Source organism: Castor canadensis, chromosome 2 (assembly GCF_047511655.1).
Source record: "Castor canadensis chromosome 2, mCasCan1.hap1v2, whole genome shotgun sequence".
Taxonomy (NCBI): Eukaryota; Metazoa; Chordata; class Mammalia; order Rodentia; family Castoridae; genus Castor; species Castor canadensis.
Genome location: NC_133387.1, coordinates 52,035,493 through 52,058,496, shown reverse-complemented (window position 1 = coordinate 52,058,496; position 23,004 = coordinate 52,035,493). Strand labels below are relative to the sequence as shown.

At 37.8% G+C, this 23,004-nt stretch overlaps 1 long non-coding RNA gene across 1 annotated transcript; it reads right to left on the bottom strand.

The window, feature by feature from the left end:
* Positions 1-18,362: 18,362 nt before the first annotated feature.
* On the bottom strand, positions 18,363-22,540 carry LOC141417327 (uncharacterized). Its single transcript, XR_012441852.1, has 3 exons — positions 22,230-22,540; positions 18,616-18,681; positions 18,363-18,524 (listed from the first exon to the last, which is right to left on the bottom strand). It is a non-coding gene; the product is annotated as an uncharacterized lncRNA (long non-coding RNA).
* Between the last annotated feature and the right edge of the window lie 464 nt (positions 22,541-23,004).

Below are 23,004 nucleotides of genomic sequence, written 5' to 3'. Positions count from 1 at the left end.
AATCAAACAGAAACCCTTGAAACGAAACATTCCTTAAGTCAAATAAAAAATACAGTTGAAAGCCACTCCAGCAGACTGGGACAAGTGGAAGGCAGAATTTCAGGGCTCGAAGACAAAGTAGATGCTAAAGAAAAAACAGAAGAATGTAAAGTCAGGTTGCAATAAAGGCACCTGCACACCCATGTTTATTGTAGCATTATTCACAATAGCTAAGCTATGGAAACAGCCAAGATGCCCCACTACTGATGAAAGGATTAAGAAAATGTGGTGTTTATATGCAATGGAATTTCATTCAACCATAAAGAAAAATGAAATTTTGTCTTTTTCAGGTAAATGGATGGAACTGGAGAACATGATCTTAAAGTGAGGTTAGCCAGGTTCAGAAGGCCAAAGGCCACATGTTTTCTCTCATATGTGGAATGTAGACCTAACACAAATACAGTAATGTTACGAAAAAACAGGTTACGCTAAGGAGAGGTCACATATGAGAGAGGGAGGATAAAACAGAAAGTTAAGAAGGTGAAAATGATTGGTTTATTTCCTATACAAAAATGAATATAGCATTTTAAAACCTATTGGAATCACCATAAGAAGGGGACTAAGGAGAAAAGAGAAAACTAGAGAGGATGAACTAATTCAGGTTGTGATACATATATACATGGAAATGTCATGATGAAACACCCTGTATAGTTCTCTTAAACAAACAAAAATGTCATTTGTTTTACAAAAACAGAAAACAGGAACACAAAACAGGTTCTGTGTTAAGGACTGGTACCATTGTGTGTGGGGGAGATATAAAGAAAGGTAGGAAGGCGGATACAGTAGAAGTATTATATACTCATGTATAAAAATGGAAAAATGAGACCTCTTGAAACTATTTCAGGAATGGAAGGAGGGGGGATAAAGGAGAATGATGGAGGGAGTGGAGTCAACTATGATAAAATGTAAGAACTTGTATAAATGTCACTATGTGCCCCTAGTACAAGAATAATAAAAAACAATTTACCCATAGCCCTAATACAAAAGATATAAGACAAAAATATTAAGAAAAACTACAACAGTAAAAAAAGAAAAAAAGGTAAATTGAATCTCTGCTCTTTGGTGAGACAAGATTAGAAATGTCTGCATTTTATTACGAACATTTCACAATGTTTATCTTTGGCTCAAGATTAAGTATGAAAAGTCTACCCATTGAAAATGATAATTTTTGCAAAATTATACATAAGAACAAATGGATCAGCTTCTTTAGGTTCTGCAGCAGTTTTGAGTAGTTTAACTATTGCTCATATGTATATAAATGCTGTGTTTGGGGCCATTTTTATACTAATAATTTCTCACTTTTATTGAGCATGAGTTATATACCCAAAACTATTATTCTAAGTGGTTCATAGTATTAACTTAGCTCTCATACACACTGAAGTGAACTCCTTAAAATAACACAATGTAACATCATCTGCTCTAACTTGATAAAAAATAATGTAACACAATGATAAGTCCACACCATTTTATAGATGAGGGACCTGAGACAGAGAGAATGAGTTTCTTTTTTTGTGATGCTGGAGTTTGAAATCAGGGCCTCATTCTTGTTAAACATGTACTCTACCACTTGAGTCATTCTACCAGCCTAATATTGAGTTTCTTGATCAATGTCTCTTCTAAGGAAAAAGGCCAAGATTTGAACCCATGCACTTAGGCACTACTGTTTTCTATCTTACTTAGATTGAGCACTCTTGTGTTAAGTGTAGTTCTGTTTGTGTTCCCACCACTCCAAATTTATATGTTGAAAACTTAACCCCAAAGGTAATTAATGGTTAGGAAGTGAGGTCTGTGATTGGTAATTAGGTCATGAGAATAAAGCCCTAGTGAATGGGATTGGCACACTTATAAAAGAGGTCCTAGAGAGCTGCCTTGCCCCTTTCACTGTGTGACAACACAGGGAGAAGATAACTATCTACAAACCAGGGTAAGAAGTTTCTTACCATACCCCTGATCAGCAGGCATCTTGATCTTGAACTTTCTAGCCTCCAGAAGTATGACTAATAGACATCTGTGGTTTAAGCCATTCAGTCTACAGTATTTTTGTGCCAGTAAACTAAGATACATTCTTAGTTTAAATACCAACAGCTTCCCCCATTTTAATCAAAAGCAAACAGTGAGTTCACCATCACTAGAGCCTTAGGCAAGGGTTAAAACCTTTCTTCACATATTTCCATTTCCCTATATATATATGTCTTCCTCTTCTTTCTCTTTGTCTGTCCTTTTCCTCCCTCCCATGGCCTCTGGTTCTGGTCTCTGATGCTCATGGAGACCAATCCAGGGCATGTAACCCTTCTTTGTTCTGAATCTAAATGCCTCCACTGCACCTCAGCTGTTATGAACTAAGACATATGTCTCATGGGAACCTATTGATTTAGGCCAGAGTAAATCTAGTTAGGATTTGAAGGTGAGTGAGAATAATGACTTGTAACTTTGCTTTCTCTTTGGTTTACTGCAAACAGCAGAAAACCAATGTGAAGAATAAACAAGATGACAAGAAGAAAATACACACATATATATAACCCATAAAATATATTGTATATAATAATTTTAATGATTTTGCACAAGTTAAATGCTCTTACAATACATTTAAAGTTGGCATTGCACAACGTAAAGATAAATGATAAGATTCATGTTAATAATTTCTTTTTCTTTTTTATTTAAATTATTGTTGTTGTACTTGGGGTAAATTGTGACATTTACAAAAGTTCTTATAATATATTATAGTTGAATTTACCCCTCCATCATTCTCCTTTATCACCCCCTCTGCCATTCCTGGAATAGTTTCCATAGGTCTCATTTTCTGATTTATATATATGTGTACACAATATTTCCACTTTATTCACCCTCCTACACCCTTTCTTTATATCCTTCACCTCCTGCTTCATGTTAATTTAAATTTTTAATTTTTCTTTATTTAGAATGATGCTGAGTGGAAAATTTAAAAACATAACAAGTTGAGAGAGAGAGAGAGAGAGAACCTTTAACCTCATTTTTTCCTTGCTTCTTTTCAATTTGCACTGAGCTCCACATATTAGGTAGTAGGCCTCTATGAAAGAGGGTGCATTCCACCAACAGCCAAAGTTCCTGATGGGGGCTCATCTCTGGAAGCTACAGGTCTCCCTGGATTCCAAAAGTTGTTTACTTCCCCTTGTGTCTTTAAGTTGGCTCCTGGTAGTACTTCCCATTGTCACCAGCTCTGGGATGGGTGGGGGAGAGGGATGTCAGTGAAGGAAGAAGGGAGACTTCACCTTCCCTTATTTTCCTTTAACTCTGTCCACGCCTTCATAAGTCTTTCTTATACTCCTTCTTTTGTCTATATTTTATTACAGCCTATTCAAACAGTCAAATAGAGTTCAGAATAGTACAATGGATGTTCATGTACCCAGCTTCAACAAAAACTTTTTGCTCCTTTGTAGTGTGCTATTTATTTCCTGCTGCAATCATGGCAGTGTAAGTGCTTATTGTGTGTTTTGTGTATTCAGGGTCACTGCACCCTCTCTTGCATGGGGAGAAGCAACTTGGCTGCCGATTTCTAAAAAGAAATTAATGATCATTAACCCACAGATTAAAGTGGTGAAGTGCCCTTAAGTATGTTCCTTGCCTGCCATGAAGTTTGGTCCCCTCTCTCCCTCCTGAGTATTGGGGTTCATCTTAAACAATGCTTTGCTTTGCACATAAAGCTGCAAAGAGAATTATATTAACTAACAGTATTTATTCCCTCAGATTAATAAATGCTTCATCTTTTCAGAAGATAAGGAAAAAGGAAGAAAGGAAACACTTGGGGAGAATTATTTTCTTTGTGAGGAGGTCCTCTTTGTGAGAGGATTGATTACATTGTCTTAGGTCAGCAATATATTTGTCTTCCACAATTTCATGAAAATAATTTTGTCATTAATGAGATTTGCTAGTAAAGCAAAAAGGTCATATCCACAGAGATAAGTCATTTGTAACACAAGACCCTGCTCCCTTTTCTCAGCAAGGAAAGAAATATATCATTTCATGTACAGTCTTTTTACTAGGAGACAATATAAAGATGTATTTTACTAGTATACAATATAAATATGTATTTGGAACAAGACTCTTCTTCATCACATCCCATCAGAGGTACGATAGAATTGTCCAAATCAATAGGAAAGTAGAAGAGGAAGGGTTGGGGAAAGAACGAATATTCACTGGATTCTTCTTGCTATGAGTACTCATTTATTATCAATTTAATCCTCATAGTAATTCTGGGAGGTAGAGGTTATTGCTCCTGTGCTAGAGAGAGAAGTAAAGCTCAAGGAGGATAAATTGCCCCAAAGCACACAGCTACATAAATAATTACAAAAGCCACTGATTCTGGGTGTGGTGGTGCACATTGTAATACCAGCACTCAGGAGGCAGAAGCAGGCGGCAGGAGGATTTTGAGTTCAAAGCCAGCCTGGACTACATAGGAAGACACTATCTCAAAAAAAGAGGGGGGCTACAATAGCCACTGTTTGTGCTCTGCTGTACTTGACTATGCAAAGACCTTTACATCCATTATGAAATCCAACTCTGTGGTAAGTCACATAATGCCATAAATAGATGAGCTGAGTTAAGCATCTTGTCTGTGGTCACGCTGATAATCACAAGCACAGTCAGAATTCTGAGTCAGTCCTGTTTGACTCAGATTCTTGCTCTTTCACTACTTCTCTGGTTTCCAAGGGAGATGGCTGTTACAGTTTGTTTTTCCATCTTGAGCTTCCTCTTTACTGATGCTCATTCAATCATTCTGAGGTAGATCTTCTCTTTGATAAAGGACACAAAAGCAAATGTGAGTAGACAGGCTCTTTGTTATCATATTGCACAGTTAGTCTCAACAGTAGACCTATTCTTTCCTGTGACAAAAAGGATTATTAAAAATATTCTACTCAGTTTCTCAAAACAACATCAGTTTGTAGAGGACATTTCATATTCAAGCCATCTTGCATGTCCAGAGATGACAAGCTAGGCAATGCACTCGTAAGTTTGGGATGGGTATGAGGTCTGTCTCTCTATTGTCAAGCTCTAAAAGAAAAGTAACTACAGGAGAGGCAGGAAAGGAGAACAGCCTGATGCCTGATCCATACAAAGTTTCTTGGGTCAACTTAGCACATCTTATCTGAAGACAGATTCCCCTGAAACTGTCCATGTCCATTTACCCTTGGTAAGACTTCTTTCACCTCCCACTCCTCAATGGGAAGGTGGCTGATCCTGGGAAGGTAACTGATCTCTAGCACTTGTTTTGTCCAAGCCTGGTGCTTTAGCATCCTTGTACTGTAGCTAGTCTCTTACCATTGTGCTATGGAATGGGCTTTCACTCTCCCTTTTATGGGCCAGACTTTAACTACCCTGGCCAATTGAATTGGGGTGGGGGGGTGATGGAGAGAGAGATACAGAGAGAGAGAAAGAGCAGGGAGGCAGAAATCACAAATACTCTCAAAGATGGAATTTTAAATTACAAGAGATAATTCTATATGAAAAGTTATACATGGAGTCTCAGGATTCAGTTCTCTCTCCCACACTTATACCAACATTGCTCACCTCTGTTCAGCATCTATTCCTCAAGAGCACTCACAGCTCATTCTTAATGATAAGGCTTTGGTGATTTATCCCATCTCAACTCTAGGGTTGAGATTTTTAGTTGTTGACCTAGGTCAATCCCATACTCTTGGCTATAGGAATTGTTTGGTTTAAGTTAGCACATAATTCAATCCAAAAGATGGTGCCTGTACTTCTGGGCTGAAAGAAAACATACACAATTTAAAATATACATTAAATAGATATTTAATGTATTTGCTGCTGGGCATAAGTGAGGTAATATAGCAAGTATCTTAAAACAGACCCATGGACTAAGAGCATGGCTCAAGTGGTAAAGCACTTGACTAGTGTGCAAGAGGTCCCAAATTCAATCCCCAGCACTAAAAAAAGAAAAGAAGATCCAATGCTTTTTGTCTTTATTACAACTCCTTTTTCCATTTTAAGATTCTGAGAGCTCTTGGTAGAGCCAAGAATTAAGAGAAAGAAACTGGATACTGGCCATGGTAATTTGTCTGGGATTAATCTCCACCTCATCCAAACAGATCCCCAACTACACTGTTGTGTGAACTGTCAAAGGACAAAATTATAGTAATTTAATTTAGCAATCTTTATTTTTGATGATAGAATCAGATAACACTTCATTCCATAAAATAAAATGAGAATTCTTCTGAGCCAAGCAGAGGAGGTTGGTTTTATAGACAGACAAGAGCAGAAAAAATACTAAAAGCAGATTGGTCATTTCAAAGTTACTTTCCTTCTAAGGCAAGGACAAAGAGACGGAATAAAAAAACAGAGCTGATTGGTTAACATCAGGTTACCTTCCATAACATTTTTTATGAGAGGATAAAGGCAGAGGGAACCTCATCAGGCCAATTGAAACTGGCCTTTTTGAAAAATTTGGCTGTTATGTTTCTAATCCTGATTTCTCAGGTCAAATAAATAGCTTGGTGAAATGGGACTTTGGCATGAATGACTCCATTTCAATTTTTAGCCTGGTCTGTTGGGGCCTAATGCAGGCGCTTAGTCCAAAACAATGGTCTCCTGTAAATTTTATTTAACAGAACTAATGAAATTTCCTTACCATTTTGTCAATTTGAATTGGATTTCTGTTACTTACAGAAACAATGATAAGTTATATAAGAATGGTAACTTAGAATCACCCACTGTAATCAGAGTATCTCTACATTTATTTTACTGTGATTTTGTTTTCTGCATAGGGATTCACATGGTTTAAAGAAAGAATACCCTTGTTAACAACACTGAGAAGATTCAGACCCTGGATCTCCACTCATGTCAGGGAAGAGACATTGATGTATACAGGGCTCAATTACTAGCATCCCCTTTTCTCTACCTGATCTCCAAAGCCTTTGAGCTTCCCACCAACGTGTTAGCACTCTTACTAACAGAGCTGCTGCCGTCATGACTCAGATGTATCGTTGCAATGGGCTTCTTAATACTTCAGACCTGACATCTCTTCTTCTGATTTTGTATAACAGTACATCAATATTTCAGCTGTAAACATGCTAAATTTGAGATACATAGTTGAGATTCAACTATATGGAGAGGTGAATCTGGAGTTTAAAGGAAATGTTTAGTCTGGAGATACACACTTGACAATTAATCAGCAAATAGATGGCATTTAAAGCCATAGGAATGATTGAAAGCCCCTATAGAGAGGACAGATGAAGAGAATAGGCCCAAAGAATTGTAACCAGAGGCCCAACTCCATTTTTTATACATGTCAGATCTGGCCATTCACCTCAATACACCAAATAAAGAGACAAGTAGTAGTGAAGGACAGAAAAAGAAAATTTATTACACGGCACAGTTACGCCACAGGAAGAGGAAAAGTATGCATGTCAGCCCATCTTTGGGGGTACAGACATGAGCCTTAGGTTTGACAAAGGAAGAATTGGGGCAGGGGAGAGAGGTGTACATAATTACACAGTCCCAGAGTGTGGTCTAGTGATGATTATCTCAGTTCTGGTTCTATGAAGGGTTCTGGAGAAGCTGTTATTGGAGGAATGTGGTTCCTGTAATAAGATTACTCCTGCTTCAGAGCGCAAACTCCTCATTACAGATAATTGTCCTCATTTGGGAGTGGGCTGTACTGCAAAGGCTCTGTTGCTCCTTTCCTTGGGGGTAGACTCTGTCCCTCATCATAAAGATGCTATCATTTAGTCCTGTCCTTCCTGGAATCCAGGGTAACTGAAGGGGAGAGAATAAAGGAAACAGATGTAAAATGGAGGTAGGGAGGCCTTGTTTTTATCTTGCTTTTAGTTAACTTGTGGGGCCAAATGAGGAGTCATTGTGCTTTAGCAAAAGCAGTTCCTAAGTACCTGCTATAGTATCAGAGAATCCCCACTTTGTAGAGGTTTGACAGAATGAAAGGAGCTCGAGAATGGGTAGCCCACTAGGTAGATAGAAAACCAGAGCATAGCATCATGGAAGTTAAGTGAAGAGTATTTCAAGGAAGGTGTGGTCAATTGTAACACTTGTACAGCAAGAGCACTGTAAGATGAGGACACAGAAGTCTTTTGCATCTTTCTCATGGAAGTTTTAGCTTGCCCTTGACAAGTGCAATTTCAGTAGGGGAAGGAAAGCTAATTCATTAAATAATGAATCGGATGGGGCAAGGATAGTCTTATCGCTAAATGGTGTTGCGACAAGTGGATATCTGTGTGCAGAAGAATGAAATTAGACTCTTACCTCATTCATGTAGATTAAAAAAAACTGAAAATGGATTAAAGATTTAAACATATACCCAAAGCTCTAAAACTGTTAGAAGGAAGCATAGGGGAAATGCTTCATGATAGAAGTCTGGGCAATGTTTTCTTTTTAATATGATTAAAAGTACAGATAACAATAATAAAAATACACAAATGAGATTTCATCAAACTAAAATCTACAACATAGCAAAGGAAACAATCAACAGACTAACGACATACCCACAAAATTGGAGAAAATATTTGCAAACTATATATGTGATAAGGGATTAATATTCAAAATACATAAGGAACTCAAGTAATCAATAGTAAGAAACAAATAACAAACTAAAATATGTGTAAGAGATTTAAATAGACATTTCTCAAAACAGAACATACAAATGACAAGCAAGCATAGGAAAACTACTCAAATTTACTAGTCATCAAGGAAATGTAAATTAAAATCACAAGGAGATCCCCCTTAAATCTGCTGGAATAGTCATTCTCCAAATGCAAAATATCACAAGTGTTGGTGAGGATGTGGAGAAAAGGGCACACTTGTACTCTTTGGGAATGCAAATTAGATCAGGCATTATGGAAAACGTTCATCAGACAACTAAAACTAGAACTCTCATGTGATCCACAATCCCACTTCTGGATATAAATCCAAAAAAGAAACCTGTGGCATAAGAAAAAACTGTACTCACATTGCAGCACTATTTGCAATACCCAAGATACAGTGTCAATCTAAGTGTCCGTAGACAGATAAATGGATGAAATCAGAGCAGCATATGCACACATATGGAATACTGTTCAGCCTTACTAGAGATGGAAATCTTAAAATTTGTGACATGGCTGAACCTAAAGGGCATTTCATTATGCTAAGTGAAATAAGTCAGGCACAGAAGTGCAAATACTATATGATTTCACTCATATGTGGAATCTAAAAACGTTGAACTCATAGAAGTTGAGAGTAGAATAGTGAGTACCAGCAGCGGGGGGAGGAGGATTGGGGAAATGTCAGACTAAGGATACAACATTTCAGTTAGAGGTGAAGAATGACTACCCTCAATAAAAATTTATTGTTCACTTGAAACACCACTAGGAGTGTAGGATTTATGTCTTCTTATCTCAAAGAAATGATAAGAATGTGAGGTAGCAGATGTGTGAATTAGCTCTATTTAGTCATTCTACCATGTGCACATATTTCAAAACATTTTGCATACCATAAATATACATAATTTTCATTTATCAATTAAAAATAAACCATTAAAATAAACAGCTGAAATAAATTTTAGTGAAAATATAACTAAAAGTTTAGAGAAAACAATAATTTAAATATAAAGAAAAAAGAATGGTTGGTGAAGAAATGGAAAGAGAGCTGCAGGCAACTCTTGAAATCTTGCTGTGAAGGGGAGATACAGGGCTAAGGGAGTGTTTGCGTATGTATGTGTTTGCTTACAGAGAAGAGACTCTTGTTTGCTGGTGAAGATGACCTGGAGGTTATGACATATAGAGAAAGAGGGCTGAAGCCACTCAGAGACATCCTGGAGAGCAGAGAGAAGACAATTCAGAACATAAAGATAGTGAGACTGAAAACTGAGGGTAAAGGCCTGTCATCTGCCTAGCAGAAGACAGAAGGCAGGCTCAGAAATGAGAAAGCAAATAATATGAGGAAGTTTCCATTTCTACCCTATATTTTCTTACTGCTGTTCAAGGCCTAGGATAGAGTAATATGGCTGTATCACTGTACAGATGTTCAATGTCTTATAATTATGTTTTTTAAATGTGGCTATAAATAAATCAAATTATGGTTTAATTTATAACATTGTGAGTCTTTCTATAGACATAAATTCACAAGGAAAAACAAATTATTGGTTAAAGCATGTGTGCAAGTTTTTAAAAGATAAGTACATTCTAATTGGCCACATTTAGGGTTAAATATGGGAATCAAGAGTGTTCTACAATTGTGATTATAGATACAATGACAAACATTTGGAATCTGCTTGCTTGAGTAGACCAAATAATTACAATATTATGGTAAATGGCTGAGGCTCAAATCTAGAAAGGGCTGAGAGCTTTGCAGGGATAAAAATTTCCATGGCTAGAGAACTACATTCTTAACCTGGGCCAGGTATTTCAAAAATATGTTCTTTGGAACATAAGGGAGTCAGGGAGGAGGAAGAGTGGGTGGGGAAGGAAACAGTACAGATGGCTGTGTGTACTCATCACCCCTGTAGGAAAAACACCACGAAACCACAACCCAGTCTATAACATTATCTTTGGCCTATAATGAACCAGTACATTTTTTGGCTGAGTGTCACTCCATAATTTATCTCATTGTTACATAGCATATTTCCTTAAGAAGACTCAACAAACCCAACACATGTTATTTCATTTGTCTTCATAACATTCTGAGGCTGACACCAGCTTAACTTCAAGGGAAGTTGTCCAGACTAATGCTGATCAATAGAAATATAACTTGAGTCATATATGTAATTTAAAATTGTCTAGTAGCTACATTTTTTTAAAAAGGAAAAATAAACAGGCAAAATTAATTCAAATGTTATAGTTTATTGATCACAATATATGTAAAATATTGTCACTTCAACATGTAATGAAAATAAACAATTGCTCATGAAACCAAGTACATTCTTTTGTTTGTACTGTGTTTGAGATCTAGGGTGCATTTTATACTACACATTTCAGTTTGAAACAGTCACATTTCAAATGCTCAGTAGTCACATGACAGCACAACTCTCAAGAATCAGAAAAAGGTGATGGTCACAGAATTCAAAGTCTGGACTGTACCGCAAGCTAATATAATGTGAGTCAGAGTTTGTCATTGTCACTTCCCTGCTTCAAATCCTCTAAAGTCTTCCTGTCACATCTGGACAGCTAAAGGCTTACCCATGAGACTGTATATGGTACAGTCCCTGCCTGCCTTGCTGATTTCATAGACTTTCAATTTCCCCCTAGATCTGCCCCATGTAGGGTTGCTGAGTCAGGTTTATTCCATCTCTGGGTCATTGCACTTCTTACTCCTTCAGCTTCGAGTGCATCTTCTCATGTCTCAAACTTTGAATTGACTTAGGTTTTTGCTGAAACATCATCTTAGAAAAGCCTATTATCAAAAGTAAAAACAGCTTTCTTCTCTAACCTCTCTCCAATGACTATTTCCTTAGCATTCATTGCACCAAGTACTGAAGGTACACAGAGTTTGCTTACTGTCTATGTCTTCCACTACAGAGTGAGGCACGAGGTCAGGGGCTTTGCTTTGTATACTGTTGAATTGCCAGCACTTGGAACACAGTAGCTCTGGCACACAGTAAGCTTGCTTAATAAATGAGTGAGTAGTGTTATTTTGGGCAGATCATTTGGAGGGGACAGTGTGATATTTAAGAGTTCGCACTCTGGAATCAGACTAGAGTTCAAATTCTAGCCTGACTACTGCCTAGTTTAATTCCTGTGAATAACTGCTTCACCTCCTTCCACTTCAGTTTCCTAACCTAAAAACAAAGGTACTAGTAATAGCATCTATTCCATGAAGGTGATGTTATTTCAAGGATTAAATGAGATGAAGTATGTAAAGTACTTGATATAATATCTAGCCCATAATAAGCTCTTGAGAAAATTTGCTATTATTATCTGATAAAGAGAGATTCAAGTGAGTGTGTGTGTTTAAATGTACTCCAGAGACATGACTCTGGTTCTGCCCCTCCATGTGACCACATATCTATCTCAGTTACCTTTTTGGTACCACTACAGATATTGGACATTCTCTTTCACTATTCCCACAGTGCATAGACTTTCCTACTCCTTCTCTCTTGTCCATTTTTACCCTTGTTTCAGCTCTTTTCGTCTTTCTTTTTATATTCCTTCAGGCTCTACCTTGGATACTGATTACTCCATGATCCCCTTCCCCCATGTTACATTTTATCTATCTATCTATCTATCTATCTATCTATCTATCTATCTATCTATCTATATTTATAGATAGATATATAAAATTACCACTTTAACCATTTTTACATGTAGAATTTAGTGCTATTAAATATTTATAATGTTACACAATCATCACCAGCATTCATCTTCATAACTCTTTTCATCTTATAAAACTGAAACTACACAACTAAATGATAACTCTCCATTGCCCAGTCCTCCTATCCCATGGTATCCACAGTTTCACTCTTTTCTGCTTTGAGTTTAATTACTCAAGGCACCTCATATAAGTAGAATTATACAGTATTTGTCCTTTTCCAACTGGTTTACTGCACTTAACACAATGTCCTCAAGGACATTATTTTTATGGCTGAATAATATTCCATTGTGTATATTACCACACTTTGCTTATGCATTCATCTGTGAATTGACACTTAGGCTGCTTCCAGGTTTTAGTTATTGTGAAAAATGCTGCTATGAAAATGGCTGTACAAATATCTCTTTGAGACCCTGGCTTCAGTTTGGGGGTATATACCCAGACACTGACTACGCTTTACACAACCCTCTGATCAATCTCATTCACCCGTAGGACTTCAGCTGGCATTTCTAATGCTAATTCCAAATCTTCATCTCCAACCCAGTTTTCTCTCCTGAGTTCCAGGTCCATGTCCGTGAAGGGCTTATAGCCATGCTACTTGGATATACAATGAAATCAACTCATTTCCTCCAACCCCATTCCTCTTTAGTTTTTCCTGAGAAAATGAAAGGCATCCCCACACACCCATTATCTAAATCAGAAAATGTAGTGACAGTTTTGGGTCCTCCTTCTTCCATCCCACAATCACAGATCTGTTTCCTTCTATGGATCTGGGCCACCATACTTGAATCCAAGCCAGTAACACTTCTGTCCACTTCCTAGATTCCAGGCTTCCGTTAACTAACAGCATCTTTATAAATACCCCTGCATCCATTCTTTTCTCCTTTAAATTCTTCTCTGTAAAAATAATGAGTAATTTTAACAAAATGTAAATCTGATTGTACTATCAGATGATCAGAGCTTCATTGTTCATAGCTCCAAGGTGACAGGAGGTCCTCAGTGCTTTTAAAACAAAGTAAACTGGGGTGGGAAACATTAATAATTAGTATTAAAAGTTATAGCATGGTGGCACAGACCTATAATCTCTGGTTGCTGAGGAGGCTGAAGACATGAGTTCGAGGTCAGCCTGGGCTTCATAGCAAGACCCTGTCTCAAAAAACAAAACAAAACAAAAACAAAACACAAATGGCAATCTCCAACAGACTGTCTCTCACATCACTGTCCACTATTTATTATGCCTCAACTCGCTAGGAGCAACCACTTCAAACATAACCATCTACCTGATTCTTCTGGAATATTTCCGTATTTCTAATTTACATGTTTGTATTGCTACCTTTTTTTCAATTAGTGACTTCTAACTCTAGAAATGAAGACTTAGCTCACTTTCACCAAACTGTATGGGACCTACATATATGCACACCTCCCATTCCTCATCTTCTCAATATAGCCATGACAATATTATTGAATTCATCGTTTGCAATAATTACTTTTTATAATTTTTTCACATCAGTCACAGAGGATCGAGGATATTATGCTGTGAATGCTTTTCTATTCCTCTATAACCTTTTGCTTTTTCAGGAGTCAACTTTTTTTTCTCCCCCCTTAGCTTGGTTTTTGAATGAGAACGCTGATTTCTTCCTTCCTTCCTTCTTTCTTTTTTTTTTTTTCTTTGTGGTACTGGAGTTTGAACTTAGGGTTTCTCACTTAAGAGGCAGATGCTATATCATTTGAGCCACACCTCCAGCCTCTGATTCCATTTTTGATGTCTGACAGCTTTTACTCTCCATCCCTCTTTCCTATCTCTCCCATATCTGGGCAAACAAGATAAAAGAACTTCTGTAGGCCTTGCCTTTGAGAATCAGTGGGAATTTCAAACTAGACTCTAGAGGAAATTCAGACCTTCACACCATGCTGACTGCTATCCATAAAAAAGCTCCAGCAATTTGTTCATCTCATCAGTGCATAAGCACTTTCCCTGTAAGGAGCCCCAGATTAGTGTGAATACTAAATGCACTTTATTTATATTCACTAGAGAATACATTGATTATCTGGTTATCTAAATAAATTCCTAAATGGGCAATTATGCCCATCTCTGGGGAGATTGATCAAAACAGTTTTCTAGTATTTATTAATATGTCCCCAAATTGTCCTTACCTCCAGTTTTTCAAAACTTCCCTACCATGCTCTAAATATTGGGCATTTTATCAATGTTCTTTTCTTTTCTTGGCAGTACTAGGGTTTGAACTTGGAGCCTCACACTTGCTAGACAGGTGCTGTACCACTTAATTCACTCCACCAACCCCAATGTAATTTTCTTGATGAGTTTTCTTCTAGGGTCTTCTACCCTGCTCTAGTCCTTGGTCAGCATCCTTCAGAGTTGTGGTCCTGGGTTTTCTCTTTGCCTTCATTGTACCTTTCTCATATATTAGAACCCCATTTCCTGAATCCCCATTTTCTAATTTTTTTGTTTTGGTTGAACAAATCTTCTAATAGCTTTCTGAGAAATGGACCAGTGAGGTAAGTGTTTCTTTTACCTTTTGTTTCTGAAAACATCTATATTTTACTGTCCCACCTAAGTAGTAATTGGCTGGGAACAGAATTCTAGATTGGCATCATTCTCTTCTAATATTTTCTTGCATTTGTTGTTGCTGTGCAGAACTCTGAAGCCATTCTGATAGCTGATCTATTTGGAATCCTAGCTTTCTGTTTCGAAAGCTTTTAAAATATTCTCTTTGTCCATAGGGTTTTACAGTTTCATAAGGGTGTGCCTCAGTGTACGTCTGTTTTCATCCAATAATTTGGTAGCTCAATAGGAGGTTTTAATTTGAAAGTCAGCTCTTCTTGTTGCAGGAAAATTTCTTGAATTGTTTCTTTGGTAATTTACCCCTCTCTATTTTCTCTTTTCTTTCTTTCTAGAACTCACATTGTTCAGATATTGAACTTCCTGGACTAGTCTGCACCTTTCTCATCTTTTATTCTCATTTTCCATATCTTTATCTTTTTTGCTATATTCTCTAGAAGACTTTCTCAGCTTTATATTTCAAACTTTCATCTGAAGTTTTCTTTTACACTGTGGTTTTAATATTCAAGACTTTTTTTTGCCCTCTGACTGCTATTTTTTGGTAGTCAAAATTTATAGTAAAGCCAGAACAAATTTAACAGCCCTAAATTTGTAGATGGATAGGGCCAGATTAAATGTCTGTCTCTGAATTATATATGAGGAAACAGAGGATTGCTATTATTCAGGTTATGAGAGAAGAGTCTAGAACTTAGATATATCATCTGCTTCACTGTCTAACATCCATCCAGGATGTTGTCTGTCTTAGTCATTTTTCATCACTGTGACAAAATCTCTGAGAAAACAACTTAACAGGAGGAAGATTTATCCGGCTTACAGTTTCAGAGGCTTTGGTCCATGGCGAGCTCCACTGCTATTGGCCAGATGTGAGGCTAAACCATCACAATGCCAAGTGTGTGATGGAGTACACCTGCTCACCTCATGGCTGGGAAGCAGAGGGCTGAGACTGAGCCTGTGTTGATGGACTCCCTCCTTCTGCTTTGATTCTGTTGGGATTCCTAATCTATTGGATGCGGTCACCCATATTCACGACAGGTCTTTCCCTCTCAGTTGCTGTCCCATGTGCCTGCTGGTTGTCTCTGGAAATACCCTCACAGATACACCAGAGATATGCTTTGCCAATCTCCTAGGCATCTCTCAATCCAATCAAGTTAACCATTTCACTCTCCAAACCTATCATCCTTCGTCTTCTATAGACATCTCCATATTGTCCTGTATATCTGACTGTCATCAAATAGTTGCTATTGCTTGCTATTCCAGTGACTAACTCAGTGATTCTTACCTGGTGGGGGGTAGTGAAATAATCACCTTGGAGGGTTTTTAAATCTGCACCTCCTGCTTCTTCTTTGCTGTTCTACTTCCTGCCTAGAGTGGTATTTTGAAAATGTTCCCCAAGTAATTTTGGTATTACTCATCCTCATAGGTATGGAATATTTGATTAGATATTAATCATGACCGAGCTGACTACTGATCCAGCACTGATACTAGTAGTACTACATGAACCAAATAACAGCTTTACAATTGGATTGACCTGCTACTTACCAGCTAGGCTGGCTTATTGCATTTTAACCTTTTATTTTTAAAATCTATCAGCCTGCTGAAAGTTGAAAGAAAAATACCATGAATGCTGTATGTGCTTCAGCTATGCTCACCACTTGTTAACATTTTGTTACATTTGCTGCCTTCTCTCCTCTCTGTTCTCTTCTCTCTTTGTTGGACCATTTGAAATCAATTTATATATGTCATGACATTTTATAAATAAATACCCACAGTACTTAAGAAAATTAACTTTAATTCAGCAGTATCATCAAAAACACAGTTGTTTTAATTTTCCATTCTCTCAAACATATTTTATAACTTTGTGTTATATACTGTGTGTTATTTGGTTTATTTTATTCTTGGCAGGACTAGGGTTTGAACTCAAGGCTTTGCACTTGCTAGGCAGGCACTATACCTTTTGAGCCATGCCTCCAGCCCTTTTTGCTTTAGTTATTTTTCTAATAGAAAGACCAAGATCTTCTTATTTACACTTCCCATGTAGCTGAGATGACAGGTACACACCGCCACACCCAGCTTTTCATTGGTTGATATGGGATCTCTCACACTTTTTTTTCCCCAGCTGGCCTTAAATTGTGTTCCTCTTGATCTCTGCTTCCAGAGTAGCTAGGATTATAGGCATGAGCTATGCTGGGTTTGATTGTATTTTTGAATCCAGGATTCAATTAAAGTTTGTATCTGACTTTTGATTGTTGTTTCTTCATTCCTTTTAATTTAGAACAATCTTCTTGCCTTTGTTTTGTTTCCTTGAACAAACATAAATATTGAACATTTTGAAAAATCCAGGTCAATAATCCTGTAGAAGGTCTCACATTCTGAATCTGTCTGTCTGATCAATAAACACTGTTGGCAAAAATACTAAACAGGTATTGTGTGTGTCACTTATTCCTTTATATCAGGAAGAATGTATACAAAATTAAAAAAATAATATACATCATGCTACAAGGATGATTAATTTAAAAACACTTCTTGGTAACCAAAAGTGCATTTCAATGTAAAACTGGAACCTTGGGAGAAATGACCCAAACATTGTATGCACATATAAATTAAAGAAAAAAAAAACTGGAACCAGTGTGCTGATCTTGGACATGTTCTCTTGTATCTGTAGGTCCGTTTCTATGTGTGCATAGTGATGATGATAATGTCTCTATGAGTAGTATGGGCTCAGATAAAATGAGCTCATTAATTCATAACTTGTCATAAAGCATAAATTATTTTAATTACATTTTAAAATTACAAATAGTTAAGTCATTTTAGTTAGGGAATGTGATGCATGTGATTATTCTATAGATTAATTTTGGGCTTGGAAGTACTTGATTAGAATAGACACGTGAATGCAAATGAATTGCCAAGGGATGTGGAAGGAAAGACTAGGATGCTTTTGATAGCACAGCTACATTTTTTAACTTAATTGCTCCTTACGTGGCTTGTCTGGATTGCTCAAAAGGCATTAGATTTTAGTTCTCTAAGGTATTAGCTTCTGACCATTTATGTATCTATGTTCAGAGTCAATTACAGTACGGGCTTCTTAATTTTAGTTCTGATAGATGCCACACAATACATTGAAATTGATAATATTCATAAATAAGGATCCTTAGCTAATGATATATCTGTACCACACACACAAGAAGCACCAAATGGTACAATTAAGCAAATTTTATTTTAGTTAGAAATGGTGGTAGATATTTTTCATATAAATTTCAATGGTACAAATTATATAATAATGAAAACCAGGAATGACATGCCATTATAATTTTTAAGCATAGTTTAATAGGAAAAGGGAATTTACTAATTTTTAAATGCATGCTTTGACCTTAGTAGTTTCTCATCTTCAGATCTGTTCTGTGCTAATTCATGTTTAACATCATTTGGAAGATTTTGTTTTTGGTTGCTTGTTTATAACTTTGTTCTTCTTAGAGTCATTTGCAAGTAGATCAATTTATTTATGTCACTAGGTCTCCTTAAATGTATATGAAAAAATATAGGCTTACCTATAAAACAATTAGGCAAATGTAGGTCTTATTTCTGAATAAACATGGAGGTTTGTGTCAGCAAAGAACACTTTCTGTAAACGTGAAAAGTATATGAATTAGGAGTGAGCAGGCAATGATGGCTGATGGATGATTAGGAGGAGAGATGGGAGAGCCTTCACTTACCTGACTGTGAATGTACTGGTTCCTGTCATCATTTATACTCCTCTCCATTTCTGATTTCAATTTCTCCTTGTCGAAACAACAACAACAACAACAAAACAAACAAAAACAAAATGAGTGAACTCTGTCTAACACTTGTAAGAGACAGTGACAAAGAGTTTTGGATTCCAATGTACTGATTTCACAGATGACTCATTGAAAAAGTTTAAGTCAGTTAACCTTGTGCTACTTCAGTTCCTGGAGTGGTTCAAAAAAAGGATAATATTGATCCTAAAAATAATTAACTAGGGGGACTTCTTAGAGTTAAGAGGATATTTAATTATGCAAATTTTACCACTGAATATTCACACTCTGGATATCAATCTTTACATTTTGACTAAATTCTAAAATTTTACATTAATAAACATATTTTCTTTTGTCAACTTCATTTTCCATCTCTGTTATCTACATCCTTGATTTCCTTGTTGCATGCAATTCTTTTCTTTGATAATATCTTCTCATACTGTTTCCTGTCTGAGAGTCTACTTCTGCTTTGCTGGTACTTGAATTCTATTCAAATCTTTTATATTACATCTTATTTGTGTTAGCATTCTTTCCCTTAATATCTACTGCCAGCATATTAACCTTTTCTTGTATGGAAAGGATACATAACATTTTATTTTATAATAAAAGCACACTTTATGCTGAATGTAACTAGAAATAATATATCTTAAACATTATGTAATTTTTGTTAATGGATCTATCTTATTTCTATATGAATACTCTCCTGTGATACATCTACCTTTGGTATGTAAGGTGGGAGAAGGAACATTTCACCATCAAATTTAGGATCAGACATTTGCAACTGTGAATGACTACAGAGGTCATCTAGTTTGAATATTCCATTTTATAGATAAGGGAGTTGAGAATCACTTGCTGAAGGCTACATAGCCCTTAATGATGGAGTCGGGACTAGAACTCATGGGTCCTGGGTCCCCAGCCCTTGGTGTTACCTCTCCAGGCCTAATATGCTTGCATACTTTAAGTGATGAGCTCGGCAGGTCAACCTATGGCAGGTTCAGCACCGAGATAAGCTTATCTGTACTTGGGCACTGCACCTTTAATTCAGGCCATCCAAAACTATAACCTTCTGATCTAGCCATAGAGACAGAAAATTGGCAGAGACAGATCCTCCCGCTGAAAAGACATATGCCACACAGCCGCTCATAGTCATCTTTGTATCCAAAAACAACACATCAGTTCTCTCAATGACAGCAATCCATGCTACATTCATTTGAGAAACATTTAATTTGTGTCCTCTGTGAAGCAGTCACTGTGTTTTTCCCATCTCAGGGTCCCTTCCCTGAAGGAACTTATAATCTAAGATGAAGGCAAATGTGAAAAAAGTAACTACACAAAGAATCAAATCCTTAAATAGAAGTATGCATATCTTAAAAGCATTAAGTTAATAACCTTTGCATTGTAATTTCTTGCAAAATTTGCCACTTTCATATATAAACAAGAAAGTAATCAGGTAAGCATATAATAAAAACTTAGAAGAAAAATAGAGGAGAAGAACCAAATCAGGCTATAATACATATAAACATGGAAGTGCCACAAGGAAACTCTCTGTGTAGCTATCTTAAACAACCAAAAATGTCATTTTTCCCTCTTCTTTTCTTATACAAAATCAGAGAACAGGAGCACAAAACAAGTCCTACCTAGGGGTTTTTGGTATGGGGGGGGGGGAAGAGGTAGGGAAACGGTGAAGGAGGGTAAATGAATAGAGTGCAAAATACTGTGTACATACCATGTATTATAAATGGAATAATGATGTCTGTTGAAACTTGGGGGCAGGTCAGGATGAAGGAGAATGGTGGAGAGGGTGAATTCAAGCACAATATATTTGATATATTGTAAGAACTTTTGTAAATGCCACAATGTACTCCCACCCAGCACAACAATAAAAAAAGTGAAAAAAAAAGAAAGTTGGTTATTCAAAATTGCCAAGTTTGATTTGGCCCATGATTAAACACCTGTTTCTCTGCCACATACACTGTTGGAGTTGGGAGAGCTGAAGTTTTGGGTCAGGTAGAAAAAGGAAGTAAATATCCATTGCCTTTTAAATTAGTTTTTTTTTAACTATATAAAAGTAATGCATTCTTTGGGTAAGATATTAAAACTATAGTCACAGGTATAAAGTACAAAGGCAAATTTGTCTCTCATCTATGTATGTACTCTTAACAATTTTTGTCCTTTTTTCCAGAAAATTTCTATGTACACAGAACCATATATATATATGTATATTTTTGCTACAGGTAGCTTACCATTAAACTTGCTTTTACACTTACCTTAGACATACCAGTATGGGTTGATCTATCTTATTTTTTTAAATGGCTGTATATTACAGCTTTGTATGAATAGATGGTAATTTAAGCAGAAGTTGACTTTTTTAAAATCAGAAATACTGTGGAGGTAAAAACAAAGGTGTGTGTATATATGCATATATGCTGAATTTTAGAGCAAGCACTCTAGAACTGAGTCACACCACTGAGTTGTGAACAATAGCATAGCCGTAGACATCTAGTAGTCAAAGTTTATTAAATTAGTGACTTTCTTCACCTTTGTTGATTGAGTCCAGCAATGTATTGGTTGCTTGCTTTTTTTCTTTTCATTCATAACTGCTGACAACTTTCTTCCTACCTAATCTGAGGAAGTAGTAAAAGTAAAACCTTTTTCCTGCATGAGGCCACACTTGGTGCTGTCTATGATTGTTTGATATGGCTGCCATCGTACCATATCCTTGCATTTTAATCCCTACTGAGTTTCCTCATGAATTCCTGGCTCTCCTCTGCTCTGCACTTGGCTTGGCTTCCTGCCTTTTATCAGTGGCAATCTATCAAGACCCTGTAATGTGCTCAGTGCAGGGCAGAACAAATCAGTGTTCCACTTCACAATTTAAGGAAGGCAGGGGGCTAGTTTTTGTTTTAAGATAAAATCTTTCAATGGAACATAAACTCCCCAAAACTTCCTTTAAACCAACCAGCATTGTCACACCCTCACAAGCTTTTACTACATAAAGCCAGATGACTCAAGACTACTAACATTTCTATTCATGAGGAGTTTCTTGGCCCCAAGTCAACACATTCAGTCCCTCCCCCATCTTCCTCTTCTCTCCCCAGGGAGACTGATATTTGGAGCTCTTACCACACTAGCACCAAGTTTATTAGAATAAAGACCATGTGTGTTGTTGCTGGAACCATTTGTCCTGACTTATTTTTTTCCTCTTTTTTTGGTGGGACTGGGGTTTGAACTCAGGGCTTTGTCCTTGCAAAGCAGACATTCTACCCCTTAAGCCACATCTCCTTTCCATTTTTCTCTTCTTATTTTGGAGATAGGGTCTAGGGAACTATTTGCCTGTGCTGGCCTTGAATGGCCATCCTCCTAATCTCATTCTCCCAAGTAGCTAGGATTCCAGGCCTCCCCTACCACTTTTTAAAGTTCATTTTCTGAGGTGGGAAAAAAGGAGCTCAGAATCTTCTTAGCTTCTAGAGTTCCAATTCAGAAATATGTTGTAAAAATTGGATGTATTTACTGAAGAACACAGAGAAAAAGAAATCATATCAGAAACCACCTACATGTACGTTCCTGTCATCCAGTGTTGGAGATGGGGCCTTCTGGGGGAGAGGGGAATACAGTTGAAGCTTCAGTTTCTGCACTCAACCTCAAAAGCCAAAAAAAGCAAAACAAAACAAAAACCTGGCCCAACTTTCCCTTTGGATCTTTCGCTTCACATCTTTCTCTGCAAAATCAAAATAAAAAAATCAAATCTTCACTAAAGCTGAATGCGTCTCCGACCTGGGACACCCCCATCCAAGCCCGCGCCTTTGTCGCTCGCGGTGATGGCCCAGAGAAAGCCGCTGGGACCAGGGGGACTCTGTCCGTTTGCTTTGGGGTAGCCTCGGCACAGCCCGAGACGAGCTGCGGGTTGGCGGCCCTCCGCGGCCGCGGTCGTAAGCGCGCGGGCGGGGCGGGTAGAGCGCGGGGCGGCCGGGAGGGGGCGCCGCAAGGGCGCGGGCCGCCAGGAGGACCGCGGAGGACGCGGACTTGGATTGCGGAGCGGGGTCGCGCCGGGGTCCTGCGCCCGCGGGCCTTCGCCGAGGGGGAGGCGGGGCGGCAGCGGCAGTCGGGACCGCGCGGGCGGAGGTTTCCCGCCGTGGCTTTTCTGCCGAGCGCCCGCAAGTCGGGGCTGAGAACTTCTCCCCGCCTGCGCCCCGCGCCCCGGCCCTCCGGCGGCTCCCGCACCTTGTCCCGGGTCCCTTGTCCCTGGCCCGCCCCCGCCTCCTCCTCCTCGGGCCGCGCTCCCCCCCTGCCGGCCGCCCGCCGCGCCTCTCTCAGTTACAAAGGAGGGAA